Source organism: Stegodyphus dumicola, chromosome 9, assembly GCF_044657685.1.
Source record: "Stegodyphus dumicola isolate Sdum_Otavi_A_Nest chromosome 9, ASM4465768v1".
Taxonomy (NCBI): Eukaryota; Metazoa; Arthropoda; class Arachnida; order Araneae; family Eresidae; genus Stegodyphus; species Stegodyphus dumicola.
Genome location: NC_140776.1, coordinates 170731001 through 170754890, shown reverse-complemented (window position 1 = coordinate 170754890; position 23890 = coordinate 170731001). Strand labels below are relative to the sequence as shown.

General features: G+C 36.3%; 1 protein-coding gene across 1 annotated transcript in view; it reads left to right on the top strand.

The window, feature by feature from the left end:
- The window catches only part of LOC118204259 (uncharacterized), a 428384-nt gene that overhangs the window by 151784 nt on the left and 252710 nt on the right, over window positions 1–23890 (top strand). Inside the window, exon 2 of the mRNA XM_085824339.1 lies at window positions 14277–14351. The gene's annotated coding sequence lies outside the window, so the exon portion shown is untranslated. The remainder of the gene's footprint in view (window positions 1–14276; window positions 14352–23890) is intronic.

The window sequence follows — 23890 nt, the reverse complement described above, 5'->3', positions numbered from 1 at the left end:
ATCTTTTGCCATCTAGTATGCCGATTTCAATCCCAGACCGATAAAATTCAATTGGTTTTTGAGTAAAATATCTCGAGATGGCATTTTGGACATCATCCAAATTTTCAAATTTTTTGTCACTAAGAAAATGTTGTAGGGATCGGAATAAATTGAAATCCGAGGGTGCGATATCGGGCGAATATGGTGGGTGAGGCAGTAATTCCCACCCCAATTCAGTATATTTTTCCATGTTCGTCTTGCACAGTGCGGTCTTGCATTGTCGTGTGGGAGAATGACGCCTTTTCTGTTGACAAGCGCCGGTGAGTTTCGATTAAAGATTGGTTCACTAGATCCAATTGTTCACAATAAAGGTCTACATTAAGAGATTAACAGTTTTTCCAGGTTTTAGCAATTCAAAAGGAACAATTCCGAGAATACTCCATCAAACACCCAGAAGAGCCTTTTCAGGATGTAAACCCTTTGTAACCCCTATTGAAACTGCCTTTTGAGTTTTGGATTATCATATAGGACGTATTTTTTTGTCTCCACTAACGAAACGATTAAAAATGGTTCTGTTTGGTGTCGTTGAAGCAATAAGTTGCATGGGATGGATAGATTAGCTTTGTTCTTTTCGGACAGATTATGGGGTCTCAAACACCTGCTTTGCTTATTTTTCCATTCTGCTTTAAATATTCTTGGATGGTCGACCAAGGTTGGTTAAGACTGTTTGACAGTTCTTCAATTGTTTGACATGGATTTGCTTCCACTTCTGCCCTTAGCATGTTGTTGTCTAATGTTGTTGTCGACATGCGCAGAAACGACATTACTTTCCGGTCCCCCTATTAGTTGATTCTCAATGAAGGCATGGCCTTTTTTGTAATGTCATTAGTGACTTTGTAATGGCTTGTATTCATAAAAACAATCTGCATAGAAATGACATCGACGATCACTCGACGTATATATACGACATACGCTAGTTACAGGCATACATGCAACACTACCAAAATGAATTTTGATACTTATGGCAACAAGTAAGAAGGACTGCCGTACAGGGTGTTCGCAAAGTTTCGGAACCCTGAAAAAGCAATGCCAGTGTAATTTTAGCTTATTTATCTACGACATACAGTAGTTGAATACCTGTGCATACAACCTATGTATCTAGTGGGCTATCTGCATATATGCAGTTGTATTGAACACATAAATGCATGCGTTCAATACAACTGAATATATGCTATTCGGTTGTATTGAAATACAGGAATACTACCTGTTCTACTTGAATGGATACCTGTTCTACTTGAATGGATACCTGTTCTCCTACAGGAAAACTTCCTGTTCTCCTTGATTTGTACAAGGTATCCACCACACTTCCATGCCATTTTTCACCCATGCTGCATCTATGATGGGAGATGTGTGACTTGATTATTAATAATTAATTGTGGATTTTTTGTGGGATATCTCAACAACGGTGTAGATTTTGTAAATGCATAGCCACGTCCTACTATACCATGTATCATCCATTGCTTATTTCTCTTGTACATGATGTATTAACCATCCTTGTGACATGAGCAAATAAGAATGTCCATTCACATATTCGTCAAGATATATTTTTCCAGTATGAAAGCAGTGTTGCTAATAACACAACAGTAAATAACACACCAACAGCGCAACTAAAATTTCACAGACAATTTGTGTGACATTGAAACCTAAGAGTACACGGACATTATGTACACGCTGTATATTTGTCACATAAACACCCTGTATATTTGTCACATAAGCAGTGTCGTTATAGACACCGATTAAACTGTGTATGATCAATACCGATTATCATTGAAGGGGCGTCGGATATTTACAGGAATCAGATCGACATCGATGTTCGTTAGATATAGCGAAAGATCGACAGCCATGTAATGTCAACATGATAGGATCGACAGCAGGGTACAAAAGAAACTTCTTTTGATTTTAGCCACTCAGGTGGTATTGTGGCTAGCAACACTACGGTTGGGCCCGGGTTTGAATCCTGGAGAAAGCATGTATATTTGTAAATCTATAGCGCCTGTGTGGCGTGGAGGTTCTTAAAATGTATGGCAAGCCGAAATTCCTCTTCAGTTACTTGGTTGTAGAGAAAGAGGGGTGGGAGATGCTCGGACTCGTCTCTAAATATGCTCTTCTACAAAACTTTGGTTGAACTGGACATATTCGTACTGTCACCTATATAGTCCTGAAAGTCCCTGCCATTAAGAGGGCTCATGCACCTTAATCCCCTTATGATCTTCGAATATGTGACTGTAGCAAGAATTTCTATATTTCATTTACTTTAAAAGCAAGTACTTCCAACTATTTACAGCTGACGACATACAATAACTGCTTTGGGGACTAGTAACCAGAAAGTTTGTGTTACCACAAATATTTTTGTAATTTAATCCTCTTTGTGACAAAATGTTTCGTCATGTTTCTACCTTGAGCGCATGAAATTTTAAAAATGGCTAATGGTACATACTTGAAATTGGATGGAATTCTTTATATGGGCACTATTTTTTAACTCAACCAAAAATCTGATGCCTATTTTAATGTTAAAAACTTTTATGCACGAAAACATTACAGATTTTTTTTAATAAAATACATTTTATAAACTCAACTCCAAATAAAATAAAAGTTTAACAAGAATTTCTTAGAATTTTTGCATCACAGTAGTTTCCAAATGTTATAAAAGATAAATATTAAATATGGAATTAAATTATGCAACAGAATGTTTTAAACTGTACGCGGAAGGTGGAAATATGATGGAAATTTTTTTCACAAAGCGGATTAAATTATAAAAATATTTGTGGCAGCACAAACTTTCTGATGACTATTTCAAAAAGCAGCTATATTATGTAGTCAGCTACAAAAATATGGAAGTAATTGCTTTTAAAATAAATAAGTTATCCCAATTCCTGTAACAGTCACATATTCAAAGATTTTATGGGTTTTAAGGTGTATGAGTCTCCTTAACAAAAGCAGTCTTGCATTCTTTGTCACGATAAAATTTGTAGGCTTGTTCTGATTATTCCGATAGGTGAAATGAGTTACAACAATACAGCGAAAGCATGGAAAACGAAAGAACTTGGATAAGAAAGGGGAAAAAATATCAAGCTGGAAAGAATTTGTGTAATTTGCACTTTAAAATACATGCACAGGAACGATAACAGTGTAACATCGATACCAGCATAAAATCAAAGACAGCATGGACTAAAAACCAGTTTTTGAGTTGTGAGGACCGAAATGTGTGGGTTGAGAGGCTGCGATTCTAAATCCTGCCCCGCATTCTTCTTGAAATTGTGGGATTATATAAATCTGGCATACTAGCCCTCTGAGTGGTCAGAGGTTTTGCTAAGAAAGCGCAAATTTCACAAAACTACTATGAGAACAAATTATGTTTTTGATTTTAATGTAAAAATTCTCCTGGTATTTCATACCCGGATTTGTTTTCTTTGCCTTAATTTCTTTGACATATTTTAATATGCACGCATATATACGTTCTTACAGATATCACAAAAAATATTCTATGCCGTATATATACGGCCTTGCCGCTTAGAGGGCTAGAAGTCTCTTGCAGTTGATGATAAAGCAGAAAAACTGTACGAGATCTTAGGGTTTCATTACAGCATTATTCTTGATGAAAATTAGAGTAAAGCTGAGGATGAATTCGATAGTGGTGCTATATCCGTCAGATCTTAAGACCAAAAACAGGTGTTTTTACCTCTATCTGAGATTATTGCAATAATCGTGATTAAAATTGGACTAAAGCTGAGCATGAAGTTACCAGAGGTACCAGACTTGTGAAATCTTCAGGCCAAAGACAGATGTTTTTGTTTCTATCTGCGATTGCCGATTTTTAGGGCCATATGCCCAAATATAGTAATGACACAAAGAGAAGGATTAGATAGTTTCAATGCAAAAATCAGCCTAAAATCAGCTTTTGAATAACATTAGGCTCTTACAAAGGCATTAGAAATAATATTGCATGATTCTTTTTGAAGGAGGAGAAGAAAAATCCTGTGACAGTTTATTGGAAACGAACCCGTCAACATGACATATTTTTGATGATTCTGAAAGGTTTCAGTTAAATTATCCCTATTGAAAAAATATCCTTCACAATGTCTTCTCCAACAGGGAAAAAAAGGGAATTTCAGTAGCCTTCCTAACTTTGGGAGCTCATCTAGGAGTGGATTGATTATTTGATTATGATACACCACATTAGGAATATCTGAGAGTAGGGATGCTTTCATGGTTTTCCCTCAAAGGGGAAGCGGAAACCATGAAAGGGCCAATTCAAGCAAATGGTTAGCTGAGATTCCAGACCGGTTTGAGTTACCACTGTTCCTCTATTTTACCTACTAGGCCATTATTGGCCGAGTTCAGCAATGTTGCACAATATTTTACTAGAAGCTGTCACCTCATTAAATGACAAGCCAACATACAGCCACATCTGTAATGAAGTATCCAGGAATAAATCTACTGTAGTAGTTCAACAACATAACGTAGACTAACAAAAAAGGAACAACACAAAAAAGATTTATTTTATTATATTTAACACAAAACATTTAACAGATTTAACACAAAAAAGGAACAACGTTATTTTTAATATAGTCACGATTCAGATTTAGTTTTTACGCAGCAGATGGCTAAGAACTTTACATCATTTCATGTAGCACGCTTACAGAAAATTTCCTTACATTGGTCAAATGTTTATTATTAATTCCTTACATCTCACGTATGTATTAAATCTGCACTGATGTCCTCACAATTCTTTTATTGTGTTAACAGTAGGGCTCAACGCTCAGCGCAGGATTAATTAAATTTGGTGTAGGAACTGGCAGCTTAATTTTGAATGTAAAACTTACATGAGAATACACAGGTGTTTGTTTTGACATGTGACATAATAAGTATTAAATAATGGATATTTGTTCATTTTTACTGAAGCAAAGAACTAGAAACGATCCACAAGGGGTGTGAAAAGACAAGTCATTTATATTTCAAGTCCTGTTTCATTTTGTTTTTTTTTATAAACCTAGTATAAGTAGCAACGAATCGGTTGCCATCAGAATCTAAATTCTACTCAGCGAAAAGAAAGCCTTTTATTGCATGCCTGAAGAAAAAGAAGTTTTAACTCAATGGAGCTCGCCACCGTGCTAGGATAATTTCTTTCTGGAGTCCTAATTAAGAACCTGTTTAAACAACAAGTTGTGAAAAAAAAGAGAATTCCTTGGCAGTTCTATCATAATTCATTAACCGCATTATAACACTTCCTTAGCCAGCTCATTAAAGATGCATAAACCGCACGCCACAGCGTATATCGGCTAACGGCTTCGAGAAACAGCTCCAGCTATTTGAGGGGAGGTAGGTAGTAAATGAGGGAGAGTTGGTGAAGATAAAGGAACCACTCGAGTAATGTATGGTAATAAAATTGAGTAAAAATAATACTCTTCAATGGATGTTCGATAGATTAAAAGAAAGAAAATGGTTTGGGAAAAAATTCTCCAGGAACTTGGCAAGGTGTCAAAGTTTTCGCAAGGCGATTTCCTTTTGAAGTTCTTGTTATGTAATGCGCTTTGATCGGATAGCATTCTGTCGGTTGTTGATTAACTTCTAATTTGCATAATCCAATTTCGTTCCCCCCCACTCGCAGATGGCGAATGTGATCGGAGTGAGTCGTTGTTACAATTTGGTCGATAAAATCATTATCCGTAGGCACTTAGTGCTAATGGCGAGACTCTGAGAGATGGAAGGGTTTCTTTTCTATCTGCCTAGTTGTTGCTCTGTATGAGGTTTTGTTGTTTTTTTCCCCTTGCGTCTACTTCGTCGGAATTGCCCTAATAAAAGGTTCGCCAGGAAAGAATTGTCTTCGCTTAAAACCCGGCTTTTAATGAAGTTTTCTTCTTTGGAGCGATGTATTATTTCGAAACAAAGTTTGCGACAAGGTAAGCCATTAAAATGAGGGGTATTATTGAAGTTTTAATTTTAATAGCCTCCTGAGGCGATGTAATTATCTTATGCGTCAATAATGACAATATTAAATAAAAGCCAGTGTTTGTTTGTTGATGACGAGTTTGGGTAAAATTATAACTTCATGTTTTTTATTAGCGTGCATTTGTTTAGGTATTTATATAACACGATTTTTCCATTTTTTGAGTTACAACAAATCATGTAATGCTTTTGCGATGTTAGTTACAAATGTTTTAACATGAAAGCAATAATATGTCAGATTATTTTTGTAACTTATGATGCTAGTTCGAGTTTCCGTCTCTTATGAAACAAAATTATGATAATTATAAGCAAAAATAAGTATAAATTTGTACATATTCTATTGTTTGATAAACAATTAGGTATTATACAACTAATTGAGTTCTTCGGATGCTACACAAATTATACTTATTGCGTATGACTTGGCTAAGAAAGGGTTTGGATTTTCTCAACCACTGATTAAAAATTACCTTTGCAAGTGACATACAGTGTTAAGAAAAGAACTGTTATCCGTTTCAGCAGTAGTGAAATAGAGGAATTTGAGATTATGTTTTAAATATTTGAATTTCGACTGAATGATTTCAAAAATTAAGTATACTATAAGTAAAGAGCTTTGGACACTCGAAAATATCAGATTTGGGTTCAAAATCTGCATGACGTCCTTCCTTCACGGTGTAGTGCAACTGAATATACATATCCGGTTAGCAAGTGGGAGGTGCAGAGTTCAAATCCTGACAAGGTTATCGATGATTTTCGACTTTGAAAAATATCAAGCGCTCACAAGTAGCGGACGAACTAAAATGTAGTGCATGATAATGCATCCTGAATTTAGCTACTTGATTATCGCTTTCCATATGCATCTTAGCATAGGGAGTTTATGCACCTTCGCGTATCCTAAGTGAGGGAGAATATAAGGAATTTTCTTCTTCCTCACTGCATGCTTTTGTGGTAAAACTGGAAGCAAGTCCAGCTAGCATTCAGGAGATCCGAGGTCAAATACCCGGGTTATTCTCCAAAATCTTCAATACTTGTCTGAGGCTTGGTTCATTTCCTCGTTGCTGGAAAACAGCGAATGTCGTTTTAATCCCTAAGAATAGCGGTCCTCGTATCCCGCATTTAGATAACTTGAGATGCATTAGTCTTCTTCCCAGTTTAGGAAAATGCCTAGAAAAGCTGTTTGTTAATAGAATTACCTGGTTCTTGCATAATAAAAAACTGCTAAATAAAGCACAGTTTGGTTTTACCCCTAATAAGAGCTGTGAAGAGGCTCTTTTGTACTTAAAAGACATAGTGGACAAAGGTAAGAAGAGAAATTTACACACAGTTTTAGTGTTTCTTGATATCAAAGGTGCTTTCGACCACGCCTGGTGTCCTGGGATACTTGTTTTTTTAAGGAAAGCTGGTATTCCGTGTAATATTTACCACCTTATTAAAGATTTTCTGCATGACAGATCTGCATTGCTCTCCCTTGGCCACGTTTCTTCCTCCCGCATTTTGGAAAGAGGTTGCCCTCAAGGCTCGGTTTCCGGACCTTTATTGTGGAATTTAATTATGAATGATCTACTCAATAGACTCTCACATTGTCCGAGTTGTAAAACAATTGCTTTTGCTGATGATCTACTAATTTGCTTTCAAGAGAAGTGTCCCATTACTCTCTTTAATACGGCTCAAAACACCCTTACTATTATTTCCAATTGGTCCAGAGAACAGAAATTGGAATTCAATCCTAATAAATCTAAAATTATGATAATTAAAAGAAAGCATGTCAGCTATACAAACCAACAACTGTACTTGGATAATACCTTACTCGAAACGGTGAATGAAATTAAATATTTAGGCGTTATTCTTGATCATAAGTTTTGTTGGAAAAATCATATTATGTATTTATCCAATAAATGTGAAAATATACTTAGAGGACTTAATCGTGTCTCTTGCAATACTTTTGGTTTAAAAGTTAATGTTATTGATATGCTTTATAAGCAGGGTATTGTCCCCTTTATTTGCTATGCTTCTAGAGTGTGGGGAACAGCTTTAGAAAAGAAGATTAATTCCCGTATACTTCGCAGAATTCAAAGAAGAATTTTACTAAGAGTTGTGCGTGGCTACAGAACAATTAGCTATGAAGCCTGTTTTGCAATTTCAGGATTTCCTCCGATTGACCTTCATGTTTTGAATGACAAAAAGTTTAAAGATACCATCGGCAAATTTATGTTCGATGCCAAGGTGTTGTTTGAAGATCTTCCTCATCCTGCCAATCGTTTGCCAATTCAAACTATCATTTATGACAATTCTGTTGATGATAATTTCCCTGTTGTGTGTTATACAGATGGCAGTAAAATTAATAATCGAGTTGGATTAGCTTATGTCGTTTTCCATAATGGTTCTGAACTGGAATACAAACTCTTTAGAATTCCCAATGAATGCAGTGTTTTCCAAGCCGAATTACTGTGCATTAGTGAGTCAATTAAGTGGATATCTAACAACTGTTCGCTAAGTGCTAAATTTCTTATTCGCACTGATTCTCTTTCATCCTTATTTTCTCTTAGGAATATCTTCTCATATAATAAATTAATTGTGACTTCCCATGCTCTTCTTAAAGACCTTAATAATAAAGGTGTTGATGTTATCTTTTCTCATGTACGTGGCCACACTGGCAATCTAGGAAATGAACGGGCTGATTGGTTGGCAAAACAAGCTACACATCTTCAAGTAATTACTCCAATGATACTTCCTAAGTCATTTTACAAGAACAAAAGTAGGGATGATACAATACTCGAGTGGAATGAACTATACAGGAATTCTACTACTGCCTCTTTGACTAAACTATATTTTCCTTCCATTCCTCACAGACTGAATAATAAACACTTTTTCTGCAATTTTGAAGTTACTCAATTTCTAACTGGACATGGTAAATTCAATTCATATCTGAAGAGATTTAGATTATCTAGTACAGACTTGTGTTCATGCAGTTTCGGGGGAGTGCAAAATGTCGAACATTTGTTGTTCTATTGTTCAAAGCTCAAGGAAGGACGAAAGGAACTCATTTCTAAGTTAAACTCTGTGAATATTTCATTTCCTCCCCCTCTTCATGTTTTTGTTCAACATAAAATGGCTTTCTCTTTTTTCTGTAAATTTATCTCTTACGTATCATCTGTGAATTTGTAAGTTTATTTTATTTTGTGTTGTGTTGTTGTATTTGTTTTTTTTTTTTACTTACTCTGTAAGCCTTGTGTAATACTATGTGGTGCACAAGGATTTAAAATTTTCAATAAAAAAAAAATAAAAAAAAATACCCGGGTAGATCATCGCTGATTTCTCATGTTTCACGCTCTTTAGATTTTAATTCACTTTACAGTGACGACGACTAAAATAAGGGGGTAATACAGACGGGAACGACACTTCGTTACCAAGTGGATTTGGTGGTTGTGTTTCATCCTCCTCAAGTCACCTTTTACGTGGAGCAGAATGTAGGGGATTTTCTTCTGTCGCATTCTGCGTTCGGGTTGTAACTGAAAGCATGTCCAGCTAGCAGCTCAGAAACCCAGAGTTTGAATCTAAGCGAGGTCTATTCTGTACTTCATTAATTCAAAATATTAAAATAAAGTATAAGAACACATTAATTCAAAATATTAAAATAAAATATAAGAACTCATTAATTCAAAATATTAAAATAAAATATAAGAACTTAGAAGAGAATTTTATTTAGAACTATTAAAACTATTTTAGACGTTTCAACAGAATGAAGATACTGATTTTTACTTTATTTTTAAATTATTAACACTTGCAAAAATTTAGGGCTGTCACACGTGGAACAAAGGAATTTGGTAAATTTCCGAGATATATGGTACATATTTAACAATTCTGTAAGAGAAATTAAGCACTCGGACTGCCTCTAAGATTATTTAGCGAAGTATTTTCAATATTAAAATAGTCAAGTGTTTCGGCGATTATGGCAGTTTTCCCCAAATATGTTTATCGAATAATTCTATTCAGTGAAAACTAAATTAACTTATACCTTCATCAGTTCGAAAATGCCAAAGTATACAAAAGATCTTAAATCGATAGCGAATTGTATCTAAAAGAGTAAAACATGCCTTTTCTTACTGAGAACTGAATTTTTATGCTGAAATTTAGCTTAGGCTGAAAACCAGACTTTAGCAGTCTGGAAGGACGTCGGGTAATATTGTCGAAGAAGGACATCGAATAATATTGTGAAACAATAAAGAAAAATGCATCTTTTCAGTAGAGAAGGAATCAAGTCCTCCCTAGAACAAGACAATGGTCTGTCGATCTATCGGAAATTTATTCCTTTCCGGAACGACCACCTGGGGAAGAACCACTGTCCCGACATGGCTCGACAAGTTCCAGGCGAATAAGCCCTTCTTTTGTCTTGTCCCTGAATCCTCGGAGACATTATTGATTGTTAGGGGCATCCCCTTGAAGCTCTCCTTATAATAAAATCGGAGCAAGTAGCCATTAATGGGTTTTAGATTTCTCTGAAGATAGAGACGAAGAAGTGGCTGTCGAGTTGAGACAGCTTGTAAGATCTCTTCCACATGAAGTTTTCTGGCTTCTTATTTAGCTTGAAAGACTTGAATACTCAACCAATTCAGATTCAGTTTCGTTTTCGAAATATTTGTAAGCTTGAAAAATGTTTCAGAGATATGCCGCACTAAAATTGTTTTGTCATGATTTTAATTTCAATGTGTACGAAAAAATTTGTATTTCTCTTTTTCGGCAATGCAATTTTCTACTGTAAAAATATCAAATGTTCTCAACTTAGTTGACCTGCAGTATAGTTGAATGGAGAAAGAGATAAGTTGTTTTCCTGTGAGTTAAGGAAATGATCTGAGGTGGCTCTAGGCATTTTGCCGCCCGGAACAATCTTTGCTGATTCTAAATTCTGCTGTTCGATCACTAGCATTTATTCGTAAGATTTGTGTGCATAAATTTTATCGTTAAGAGCCTGCTTTAAATTCTAAAAATTTTGCTGCCTGATGCTTCTCTAAATTCTGCCGCCCGGAACAATCTTTGCTGATCCTAAATTCTGCTGTTCGATCACTAGCCTTTATTCGTAAGACTTATGTGCATTAATTTTGTCGTTAAGAGCCTTCTTTAAATTCTAAAAATTTTGCTGCTTTTAAATTTTGCTGCCTGGTGCTTCTCTAAATTCTGCCACCAGGGACAATCTTTGCTGATCGTAAATTCTACTGTTCGATCACTAGCCTTTTCTCGTAAGACTTATGTGCATAAATTTTGCCGTTAAGAGTCTTCTTTAAATTCTAAAAATTTTGCTGCCTGATGCTTCTCTATATTCTATAAATCCTCTCCCTCTAAATATTTAGTAGTGTTCTTAAGTTATATTCCTTAAACTTGTGAATAATACCAATTAGAGGGAAAAAAGTAAACCGCAACAAAAGCTAATTGACAAAAACGAGGGGAGTTTAGCTGTTAATTCGCATGGACGATGCGTTGTCTCCGCAGAAAAAGTATTTACGAAATTACTCTTAATAATACTTCCTTGTATACATCCTACTATTACCATTAGTTTCTTTCTTATTTTATTAAAGAAATAAAATTAGATTTAAATGAGATGAAAATAGAAACAAATATTAATTATATTTATCAGATAAAAAGCCATTTTTGAATGATTAATACTATACAGCGGGACCTCGGATCACAAAAGCTTGTCTTGATGAGTTACCAAAAGAGAAATCTCCTTAGCTGACGAATGTTTCAGTTACGGTTGCGTCACGAATATTCATTTCGGTAATATATGATTTCCAAATGCGTTATAAGGTAACATATGCTGCATAACTAACACTCAAGAAGCTCTGGATATAATATTTTAATTTTTATATTGCTTAAATCTCATCGATGAAGTCTGACAGAAAGTGACTTATAGGACCATGAATTCGGTCTGGAGAAGGGAATTAAGGCCAGACTGGTTCGCAAGTGGAGCCTGAGGGCATTTTTTGTTACTCATAATATTATGTCTGTAAGCAAAGTCATGGACCAGGACTAAGAAGGCTTATAGAAATTATTAAAGAACCATAACATGAGACAAACGAGAAAGCACTGCAACTTCAGAAAATAAAATTTACAATTTAAAAGAATACAATTTTTTATCGCACATCGTCAGCCTTTGGTCATTGTTGTCGTTCGAATAAGAACAACACAGATTAAATGAACATTTGATCATAAAATCTTCCTCCAAGTGTAACGAGGCTTATCAAGCTACATTAAATGGTAATTTTACAGAAATTTTCCTTGAATAGTATTATTTTATTTTCGTGAATTTTTTAATAAGCTTATATAAGTTCCAAAAATAAAACCTGTAGAGTCATTAGATTATTTTGGAAGTAGAAGATGTGTAAAATGAACAATGCCTGCGCCGGGACTCGAACCTGGACCTCGCGAATACGCGCCGAATGTGCTACTGTTATACCACGAAGCCATGCAGGGAGCATGAAGAAAATATCTTATATACTCCACCTTTTAAAGAGCGACTAGGAATTAAGGGACCTTATCGCCAAATCCTGGTGGTCAAGGATCACCATCCACCACCTTCTAGTTCGGGTGCCCCTGTAGAGTCATTAGGTTATTTTGGAAATAGAAGACGTGAAAAATGGTCAATACGCTCTACGGAACTCGAACCTAGACATCTCGATTACGAGCCGAGTCGAATACGAAGGCATGCAAAAAGGAGGCAGAAAATACCTTATAAAGCCATCTGAAATAAGTCAATCACTCTGAATAATTATATGTTATTATAAATTTATGTAAAAGTAATAGTTTAGGGTACCCACTGGCAAAACTTGGCGATTTTGGCGGTACATGGATACCGATTTTGTGCAATTCTTTGACTCGTTATTTTGTCTTGCGAAGCGGCGATTTTTGCGTAAAAAATCGCCGCTACACAAAGCAAAAATAACAAGACAAACAATTGCACAAACTCGGTATCCATGTACACATCGACTTATTTTCACTTTAAAAAAAAACAACGAATTCCACAAAAATGGCATTGCGCACTCCTTTGACTTTATCTATGTACACGTCGACCTATTTTCACTTAAAAAAATCTCAGAATTGCACAAACTTGTATCGCGCACTCCCTTTACTTTGTCCATGTACACATCGATATATTTTCATTTAAAAAGTCAAAGGAGCACCAAAGTTTACAATACAGGCAAAGAAAAAAAAATAGATAATCTCAATAAAATACATTTTAAACCAAACAATAAAATAACATAAAAAAGCAAAAACATGTTATACATTTAAGCACTACCAAAAGCAAATATTCACTTACCATGATTTTCGAATTCGCTTCGTACACCCAGAGCCACGTAAAAATCAAAATATCAATCATACTCAAAATGACTTTTTTCAAACCAGGTACTCTTTCTGATCGAACGCTTCACATAGTGACCATCAGAACCTTTCTTCTTACAAACCCATTCAAACCCATCTAAACGGTTTTAACATACACCACAAAAACGCTTACAAAACATCCCATGATTCAAAATTTTCCAGAATCATGTACCCGATTAATTACGTCACAATAGGGTTTCCATAACATTCAACTACTCAGGCTACCATAAATGAAACAAGAACTTGGCGATAAATCAAACAACTTTGCCATAATACAATTGGTACCTTAAAGTCTACTCTACCCTAAATTTGATGTGCTCACTCTGTTTAGAGAATCACTTACATTTTCTATGTTGTCTTACGAAGTTATTTACCCCAGTTAAAATGCTGTTTAGCATGAAGAACTATTAAACTCCATTAAAAGAAAAAATAGCCATACCATGGTACGATAACCAGCCTTTAAATAATAAGCGTTTGCACCAAATATTGAGTAAAATAACTCTGTGAGATATTACTGCAAGTTTTTTTAAACATTTCCCTGTTTCTAAAACTGCTATGCTCTCTGACGAGCTTCAGTAATTCACTTCCTTTAATTAATATTGCGCAGTAAGAAAATGCAGTTAAATAATATGTTTAGGAGTAAAATAAATTTAATATTCTTGAGTGGCTCAATTTATAAGGGAAACGTTCGCTTCTGATAAAAAAGTAAAATAAAACTTGGGGTATGTGCATTATCTAGGAAAGGCGAAACGGCCAGAAATGCAATTATTTAAAAGGCGCATTTTAAGAATGAAAAGTCTAAGTTTAGAATTAAGGAAACATTAAAAACTGACAAGACACATATGTTGCTAAAATTACTAATGAAATTGATGTCGACGAAAATATTTTACCTAAACATAATTAAACCTTTTCTTTTATTTCAGTTACTGTTCACCAATTGCCATTCTAAGTTTAAGACTAAGTTTGGATAGTATCGCTTTTAATACAAGAAAAAGTTGGTAAGTTTAATTTAATTTAAATTACACTCAGATTTTTTAAATAATTCTGAGTATTTTATCCAATTATTTTATCTTTTGTGTAATTTTTAATTAATCAAATCCAAGTTTAGTATTTTTTCAACTATAAACTACACTGAAGTGACAAAAGTCATGGGATAGCAATATGCAAATATACAGATGGCAGTAGTATCGCGTAGAAAATGTATAAATGCGAAGTGCTTTGGCAGGGCTTTCATTTGTGTTCAAGTTATTCATGTGAGGAGGCTTTGACGTGATTATGGCAGCACGAGGAGAATTAACAGAACGCGGAATGGTAGTTGGAGCTAGACGCATGGTTCATTCCATTTCGGATATCATTAGGGAATTCAACATTCCGAGATCCACAGTGTCAAGAGTGTGCCGAGAGTATCTAATTTCAGGCATAACATCCCACCATGGGCAGCGCAGTGGCCGACCACCTGCACTTAACGACCGAGACCAGCGACGTCTGCGTAGAGTTGTCAATGTTCACAGACAAGCACCACTGCGTCAAATAACCGCAGAAATCAATGTGGGACGTACGAGGGACGTGTCCGATAGGACAGTGAGGCTAAATTTGTCTTCCTTGGGCTATGCCAGCAGAAGACCAACTCGAGTGCTTTTACTGACAGCACGACATCGCCTACAGCGACTCTTGTGGGCTCGTAAGCATATCGGTTGGTCCCTAAACGAATGGAAAACCGTGGCTTGGTCAGATGAGTCACGATTTCAGTTGGTAAGAGCTCATGGTAGGGATCGAGTGTGGCGCAGACCCCACGAAGCCATGGACCCAAGTTGTCAACAAGGCACTCTTCAAGCTGGTGGTGGTTCCATAATGGTCTGGGCTCTTTTTACATGGCATAGAATCTGTCCTCTGGTGTAACTGAATCGATCATTGACTGGAAATGGATACCTTCAGCTACTTGGAGATCACTTACAGACATTCATGGACTTCACGTACTCAAACAACGATGGGATTTTTATGGATGACAATGCGCCATGTCACCGGGCCACAATTGTTCGCGTTTGGTTAGAAGAACATTCTGGACAATTCCAGCGAATGATCTGGCCACCTAGATCGCCCGACATGAATCCCATCGAACATTTATGGGACATCATCGAGAGGTCAGTTCGTGCCCAAAACCCAGCACCGTCAACACTTTCACAATTATGGACATCTATAGAGGCAGCATGGCTCAATATTACTGCAGGGACTTCCAACGACTTGTTGAGTCCATGCCACTTCGAGTTACTGCACTTCGGCGGGCAAAAGGAGGACCGACAAAATATTAGGAGGTATCCCATGACTTTTGTCACTTCCGTGTAATATTCTAAATTTATTATACGCATAACAAAGCAGTTTCACAAATATGTTTTAGCGAAATGTATTACAAATATTCTGGATTGTTAGTAACACTTCGTAGTGATTTATTTATTTTTAGTTAAAAGGTTATTTTATGTAATATAGCTTTTCTCTCATGTTCACTACATGTTCCTGTTTTCATGTTCCTTTTCCGGTTTCCTGCCAGAATACGAATTTGAGTTCACGGCGTATTCAAATACGATAGAGAAAGAGAACATTTAAAGGAAGGATTTTAAATTGTTGAATCGGAGTTCGCTTCTGGTCTTCTTAAAGGCTGCGTTACTAGTTAAATCTATTTAATAGCACTATGTCTGTGACGTTGCGTTATTCATGCCAGCTAAGATGATTTAAACCAATTTGTGCGTTATTCATTCTGTGTAACCTTTGGCTAGCTGACGACATAATTTAGTTCAAATGGAATTAATTACGTTTGAGTTACGCCATAAAATCTGGCTTGGTTTGAAAGCACTAGAATTGCCTTCCATTAAATTCTGAGCCCACCAGCGGCCGAGCGGTAAAGTCGCTGAACACTAGTAGTTCGGTCCGAGTTTCGAATCCCGCGAACGGGCTGGCTGCATGGGCGTTTTCGTGGTTTTCCCCATGTGTAACGTGTATACGAGCCAGTTTCCCTTACAAAGTCCTCCACGAAAGGCATCCCTCCCCTTAGGCAGATAGCCCTAGTGTGCTTTGCCATAATTAAATACACCACACCACACCACCATTAAATTCTGAGTGTTAACCCGCGAGCGCGCGCGCTGGGTCAACACTTAGCCGACAACCACTTAGCCGACGGGACACTTAACCGACACCAGTTAGCCGACAAGACATTTAGCCGACAAGGACACGTAGCCGGCATGGACACTTAGCCGACACTGACACTTAGCCGGCAGGACATTTAGCCGACAAGGACACTTAGCCAACAGGACATTTAGCCGACACGGACAGTTAGCCGACATGACACTTAGCCGACAGGACACTTAGCCGATAGGACATTTAGCCGACACCCAGAATTCGCCGTCAGGGCATTTAGCTATGGGACAGTTAACTGTCATAACATTTAGTCAACAGGACACTCTAAGCCGATAGTGACGTTTAGCTGACACGTACCCAATAATTATTTAAATTTACAATCAATTACAAAATTTCTCGACTTCTCCATACGTTCAATATTTAAGTTATTTTTTCCACCTATCAGTAAAATTCAATTTTCGATTCTTGAAGATCTCATACGTGCTTTTAATTATTGTGTTAATTTAGCATTGTTTGATATGTATCGTGCTGTTTGATGTATATTGGCCAAATTGAAAAATCGCTGAAATTTCTCGTCAGGGAATGTGAATAAAATTTCGAAAGGAAAAAAGAATTTTTTTAGCTAACTACGACGGTCACTTAATTACATTTTAATATGGGATCTTCAAAAATTAAATGTAATGCTTCTTCATTCTTCTAAATGTCCTGTCGGCTAAGACTCCTTGTTGGCAAACTGTCCGTGGCGGCTAAATGTCCTGTCGGCTAACTGTCCGTGTCGGCTAAATGTACTGTCGGCTAAGTGTCCTTGTCGGCTAAATGGCCTGTCGGCTAACTGTCCGTGTCGGTTAAATGTCTTGTCGGCCCAAGTGTCCGTGTCGGCTAAATGTCCTGTCGGGTAACTGGTGTCGGTTAAGTGTCCCGTCGGCTAAGTGGTTGTAGACTAAGTGTCACGGACCCGGTCTAATAGACCCGCCCGATTAAAGAAACCTTCTGAAAACGCGCCTGTTTTCCCCAAGTGGTTGTAATTCAGTGTCGTCTCCTACAAGGCCATTCTTTTTATGTTTCCGAAGTTTCTTGCCGGAAATTTTATTTGAAGTTTTGTTTTAATCGGACCGTGTCTTTCACACCCATCGCGTCTATTCGCATTGCTGTAAGGTAGTTCATTTGTGGTAACAAAGAAAACAGCAAACATGTCGCCTAATTTATCCTATAAGGAAGAAATGTTACGTTTGCAAAAATTTTATGATGTATGAACTGTTGAAGACTCCAATGAAGAAACTGATGATGAAAGTTATAATGAAATTTTTCGTTCTCACCACACTGATTCAGAAATCGAGATGCATTCTGAAAACGAAAATGAGAATGACGTTTATTGCTTTATTGGAAAAGACAAAAAGCCAATGGTAAAAAGAAACTCTAAAGTTTCCTAAGTCTAAAGTTATAAATTATTTCTCCAACTTCCCTAGCGTGTCTTCGTGATGTAACGGTAGGACGCTGGGCCGGTATTCCAGAGGTCCGTGGTTCGATTCCCGAAGAAGGCGGTTGCATGTTTTTCATCTTTTCTGCTTCCAATTAACCTAATGACTCTACAAGTGGCGCCCGAACTAAAAGGGTTGTGGATGATGATTCTCCGCACCCAGGATTTGGCGACTAGGTCCCTTAAAACCCTAGTCGCCCTTTAAAAAGGGGAGTATATAAGGTATTTCTCCCACTTCCCTAGCGTGCCTTCGTGGTGTAACGGTAGCACGCTGGGCCGGTATTCCAGAGGTCCGTGGTTCGATTCCCGGCGAAGGCGGTTGCATATTTTTCTTCTTTTCTGCTTCCAATAACCTAATGACTCTACAAAGTAAAAAGAAAGTCTAAAGAAAGAACTCCTGCTCATAATATTATTACTAAATTGCCTGGAAACATCGGTAAAGCGAAATATGTGTAGACTCAAAATAAATCGTGGGAACTTTTACTAAGTGAATAAATGTTGCTGAAAGTCGTCAGGCATACAGATATTTATATTGCATCTATTTCTGACAGCTTTCAAAGGGAGAGAGATTCTCATAGCACAACTCTAACTGAAATTTGCACTTTTATAGGTCTTTTATATTGTGACATAAGTCATCTCATGTAAATGTACGAGATCTGCTGGCAAGAGACGGAACCGGCTTGGAAATTTTCCACAAAACCATGTTCTACAAAACTTTTCTTTTTTTTATTAAGTTGTTTGTGTTTTTGATGACATAAAAACGCATGTTGTCGAGAAAGAATCAGATAAACTTGCACCTATAAGAGAGTTTTTTGAAGATTTTGTGAATAACTGCCAGAAATATTACACTGTAGGTGAGTTTATAACAGTTAATGAAAAACTTGAAGCCTTACGAGGAAGTTGTTCTTTCAAACAGTATATTCCTGAAAAACCTGAACCACAATTCCTGGCTAACCTAAATAGTAATATAATGAATTCCTAATAAATTCTATATTAATATAATATGTTTTTCTATTCCTTTAAAAATTTTTATTTCATAAAGAATATTATAGAAAATAGAAATTGAAATTAAAATTTTAATTTTTATAGCTTGCATATTTTTCTAGTTTGATCATAAAATTTTGGCATAAATGTAACACTTTTACTTGAAGAGTAACAGTTTTTTCTTCAAAAAACAGGAGCCGGGGCTTTTGAACCCAGGGCACGCACTCGTGTAACTCAAAAGAGAGCCTCCCGGGTTAATAAAAGGTTTTTTACAACCTTCTTACATTCTCTGTTTGATTAGTAGACATAGCGATATACCGCTTGAGTGAGTTTCGAATTAGTTCATATTTCGAAAGATAGCGAGACACTACAACTTTATTGCATAATTTTGGTAAAACTAAATTAGATGTAAATGCGTATGCAATCTGAAAGCAAATACTAATTACAATCAAACACAATAATTAAAAAAATCTGAAAGGTTTCATATTTTAAATTACGCCCAAAGGGACGTTTTTGTTTAACGTTTCGTGTGTCACCTTTATTTATTAAATATCATGTTCTTTGCACATAAACCATAAAATAAAATTCAATAGCAATGTTGCAAAATAATTTTAAAATGAGCCTATCTTTTTAATTTCCGATACACAGTTCCGTGCGCTGGAGATAAAAAGGTATTTATTTTCCTCGTAGAGTGTTGCCATTTCTCGCTTTGAAATTCTTGAGCTTCTTTATAAAAAATTCGTTAAAGTTTTACAAAATATGAAATCGAAAATAAATACAAATTCCAAATTCCAAATTGGGTCTGCCACATGCCCTTATTAGTAGGAGGATGACGTCATTCAAAATTCGATGGCTCTATGTCGCGTTGTTTTTTTATCACAATGCAAGAAATAGATATATATTTATGCAGATTTTTCATTTTTAATTTTCTCACATATAATGCAGGACTCTAACAGTGGCAACAGTTTGAAAAGTGAAACGGACATTTATAGTGATTCAACGCAAAATCGCAAAACGAAAACAAAAGTCCTTCAGGGAAAATGCCCCTTTGAACTAATATTTAAATACTAAGTAAATGGAAACCAAATATTCATAAAATTAAATGATTTAATTTCTTTTTTTTTCCCTTTTTACATTTTAAGCTCTGGCCACTACTAAGGTCAAAAACGATGGTCAATTTGTTATGGAGGAACCTAATAGGCGGCCACCGTTACCTTTTATGAAGGTAACGGTGGTAAGACAATTTACAGGAATCGAACCCGGATCTTCGGTACGGCAATCAGAATCACTAACGACTCTTCTATCTGCGCTGCATGATTTAAAAGGTTAAAAAGTTTAAGTTTTAACACAGGTTCTAGAGTAAACGTTAGTGCTAGAAATTAAAATATTAATTAAAACTTCATTTAATGAGTTCCACTTCTCCAAAAAAGCGATTTTAAATATCATATTGTTAGACTAGAAGAGAAACACGCTAATGTGACAATCAAAATCGTAAAAACAACCTTGTATTTAGCGTAAGTATATTGAAACACTCAATCGATTTTGAGGGCGGCTAAAGGTCCCTCCTCATCAGGAGAAAGAAATACCTAGAAAGAAGAAAACTAAAGGGGAAGAAGTCTCAGAAACACGTGGTCCTTATCAGCACAGCACTTGGTTATAACCGGATTTTTAATCAGAGTTACACTGGCCGCCTACTTTTACTGAGCCAGGCTATCTGATCAAGCATATAACACAAAGGACAAAGAATTAGCAAAGTGAAAAATAGGCAGCGAGGGGCAACTGCACCTTCACGCTCAAAATCTGAACTTTTATTCGATCATTATATGATCATTATATTTGTGTTATATGTTTGATCAGATAGCCTGGCTCAGTAAAAGTAGGCGGCCAGTGTAACTCTGATTAAAAATCCGGTTATAACCAAGTGCTGTGCTGATAAGGACCACGTGTTTCTGAGACTCCTTCCCCTTTAGTTTTCTTCTTTCTAGGTATTTCTTTCTCCTGATGAGGAGGGGAGCCCACCAGCGGCCGAGCGGTAAAGTCGCTGAACACTGGTAGTTCGGTCCGAGGTTCGAATCCCGCGAACGGGCTGGCTGCATGGGTGTTTTCGTGGTTTTCCCCATGTGTAACGTGTATACGAGCCAGTTTCCCTTAGAAAGTCCTCCACGAAAGACATCCCTCCCCTTAGGCAGATAGCCCTAGTATAATTATATAATATGCCATAATTAAATACACCACATACACACTACCTGATGAGGAGGGACCTTTAGCTGCCCTCGAAATCGATTGAGTGCTTCAATATACTTACGCTAAATACAAGGTTGTTTTTACGATTTTGATCATATTGTTATATGTAGTTTTGGTTAGCCACTCTTTGCATCTCGAAAGCCTCTCTTTCGAGAAATTCATGCACTAATATTCGTAGATTGTATTGGTGTATGCCTGCTGGTTCACAATAGATATAACGCTCACAGATCTAATGATAGGTTAATAAAATTTATTTTATCAAAAGAAATACTTCAAAGTTCTGGAATTTTCACAGAAATACTCGTACAGGAGTTCACAGTATCACAGAGTGCAATCAGTAATTACACTTCAAGTTACTAAAAACGTTAAACACAACGGAATGCAAAGCGCATCTAAAGAGAAAGCTACACCAGAGATATCTCAGCACTCCGATATCACGTTGAACTAACAGCTCGCAACAATAACAAAAACAACTGAGAGCAGATGCTTTCTTCGTCCTAATATAGTTTTCCCTCGTTGGTGGATATATTTCTAGTATTTTCTGCTTCTCGAAAATTACAGGAACGCAAGGGCCGAATTTGTTTGAAAGCCGAATTACGGTTGCAGCTAATGTAGTGATCAATTTCATCAATTCAGTGAAAAAGTTCATTACGGTGACACAGGCACCGGACCCAATTGTCGCCAAATGGTCGCCCTGTTTGGCGACCTTATAGTGATTTCTCGCCAAATTACCGAGATACCCATTTACTCAATGTTCAATGGACTTGCTACACGGACAAAAACGGTAGATTTAAAAATAAAGAAAACATGAGCATATAAAAATTATATTTCTACATATTGCTAAATGCTGTTTGTTTAAAAGAAGTGGCATTTATTGTGAACTTAAAAAGTTTCATTATCTTATCAGGTTCAGTGTTTCTCCTTACTTGCTTTGGGAACATTCAAGAACCTGACTCGGAACAGGGAGCTTACTAAAGCTATGTTCAATAAATGTGGGAAGTAGACAAGATACACAGGAAGGGTATACAAAACCCTTTATTTTTCTCTCTTTACAATAATTTCCGGACTTCGGAATACAGAGACCAACCACTTGTGGTCTGAACGTAAAAATATAAAAATATTAACTAAACTCTAACTTAACTTTGGAATAATAAACAAGGGCCTACGTGGAAGATTGGCCGTATATTAACAGGAAGCCGTATGTAGTACAGAGAACTGTTAACACTACAATACGTTTAAAAATTATCAAGAGGATTAAACCTCTGGCCTGGAAGGCAACCAGCAACCGAGTAAAACTGCTAAGGCAAGCGGCCTGCTTCTACTAGCTCTTTCCTCTCGCTTGCTTGGCAAAAAGCCACAACTTAAGTACTTGGCGTTCGCCAGACAAATTTGCATAAATAAGTTAAAGCTTTTAATTCTGGCCGGAAGTAGAAAATAAGAAGTGATAGTAAAGATTTAAAATAAAATAAACGTTAGTAAAACTTAAGATCCTTACAATCTGATAACATGAAATGTCCGTCACATTCGTTTTCCGTTGTATCTCCAGGTACATCCTCGAATTCTATTTGATCTTACCACCACTGTTATTCTGATCCATAAATAAATAATCATTTTCCATTCCATCTAGATTGTTAGATATACTATATTTTTAATGACTTTTGAATTATATCCGGTTTTATTTCATTCCATGATTTGTTATCGACTCAAAAGTTTTTTTTTAGACTGGCATGACGTATTTGGCCTTCTTTCCCTGCTTTTCTAATTCCTTGCCTTCGATGTTCATTTCAAAATCACAGCTTCAAATGATTGTAGAAAGAGAAAACATCTACTCCTAATTCCGCTAATTCTTTCTCTTCGCAGGTACATGCTTACCTCAAAAAGTGTGCTTTTTTTCTATAAACCCTAGGAAAACATTCTTGTGCACATCTGCGTCGAATACAACGCACCCTCTTTGCAGACTTACTTAGTTCCTCAAGCAGTTCCTCAGAACACGCATTGCTCCTGTCATCTTTTGTCAATTTAGTATGCCATTGCTCGAAAGCCTGGAAAAAAATCTTCGAATAAATGATTTCCAAGAGATAAGCTGGAATATATCACATGTTTATTCAGGTTTCTTAGTAAAGAAAAGGGTTCGCGTTATAGTGCGAATATAACTAAATACGTATTTTGGAATTATGAGTGCGAGTTTTACACCGGCATATAAGGTAAGTAGTTTAATAATTTAAAATATATGTTTTGTATCTTTTAGTGAAATTTGGCTGCAGGAAGTCTATAAAAGTTGTCTGTTTATCCAGATTCTGCTACTTATATCACAGTACGAAAAGGGTAATTGTAATTACCTATGGATACATTTAGAAGGTCCATTCTTATTAGCTACTTAATATTGCTTGTTTCGTGAAATGTATTTTTGCAATTCCTTTTTTGCTAATGCATTAAATTCCCTTCTCTTTATGCGTATTTAATTTAATAGTATATTACTAAAAAGCAATTTTTCAACGAAGGGAAAATCATATGCTGCGAAAGGAAAACTGTGCTCCTACTCAGTACATTTTATCGGCCATTATGCACTTTCAAATACGCAGTACTGATCCATTAATGAATTTTGATTAATTTACCAAAGCAAAGCCTTAATGAAGTGGTTGAGAACGAGCTCTCCCTTCATTATTGGATTTTGATACATAGTGGAAGAAAATTTCTGTTTTA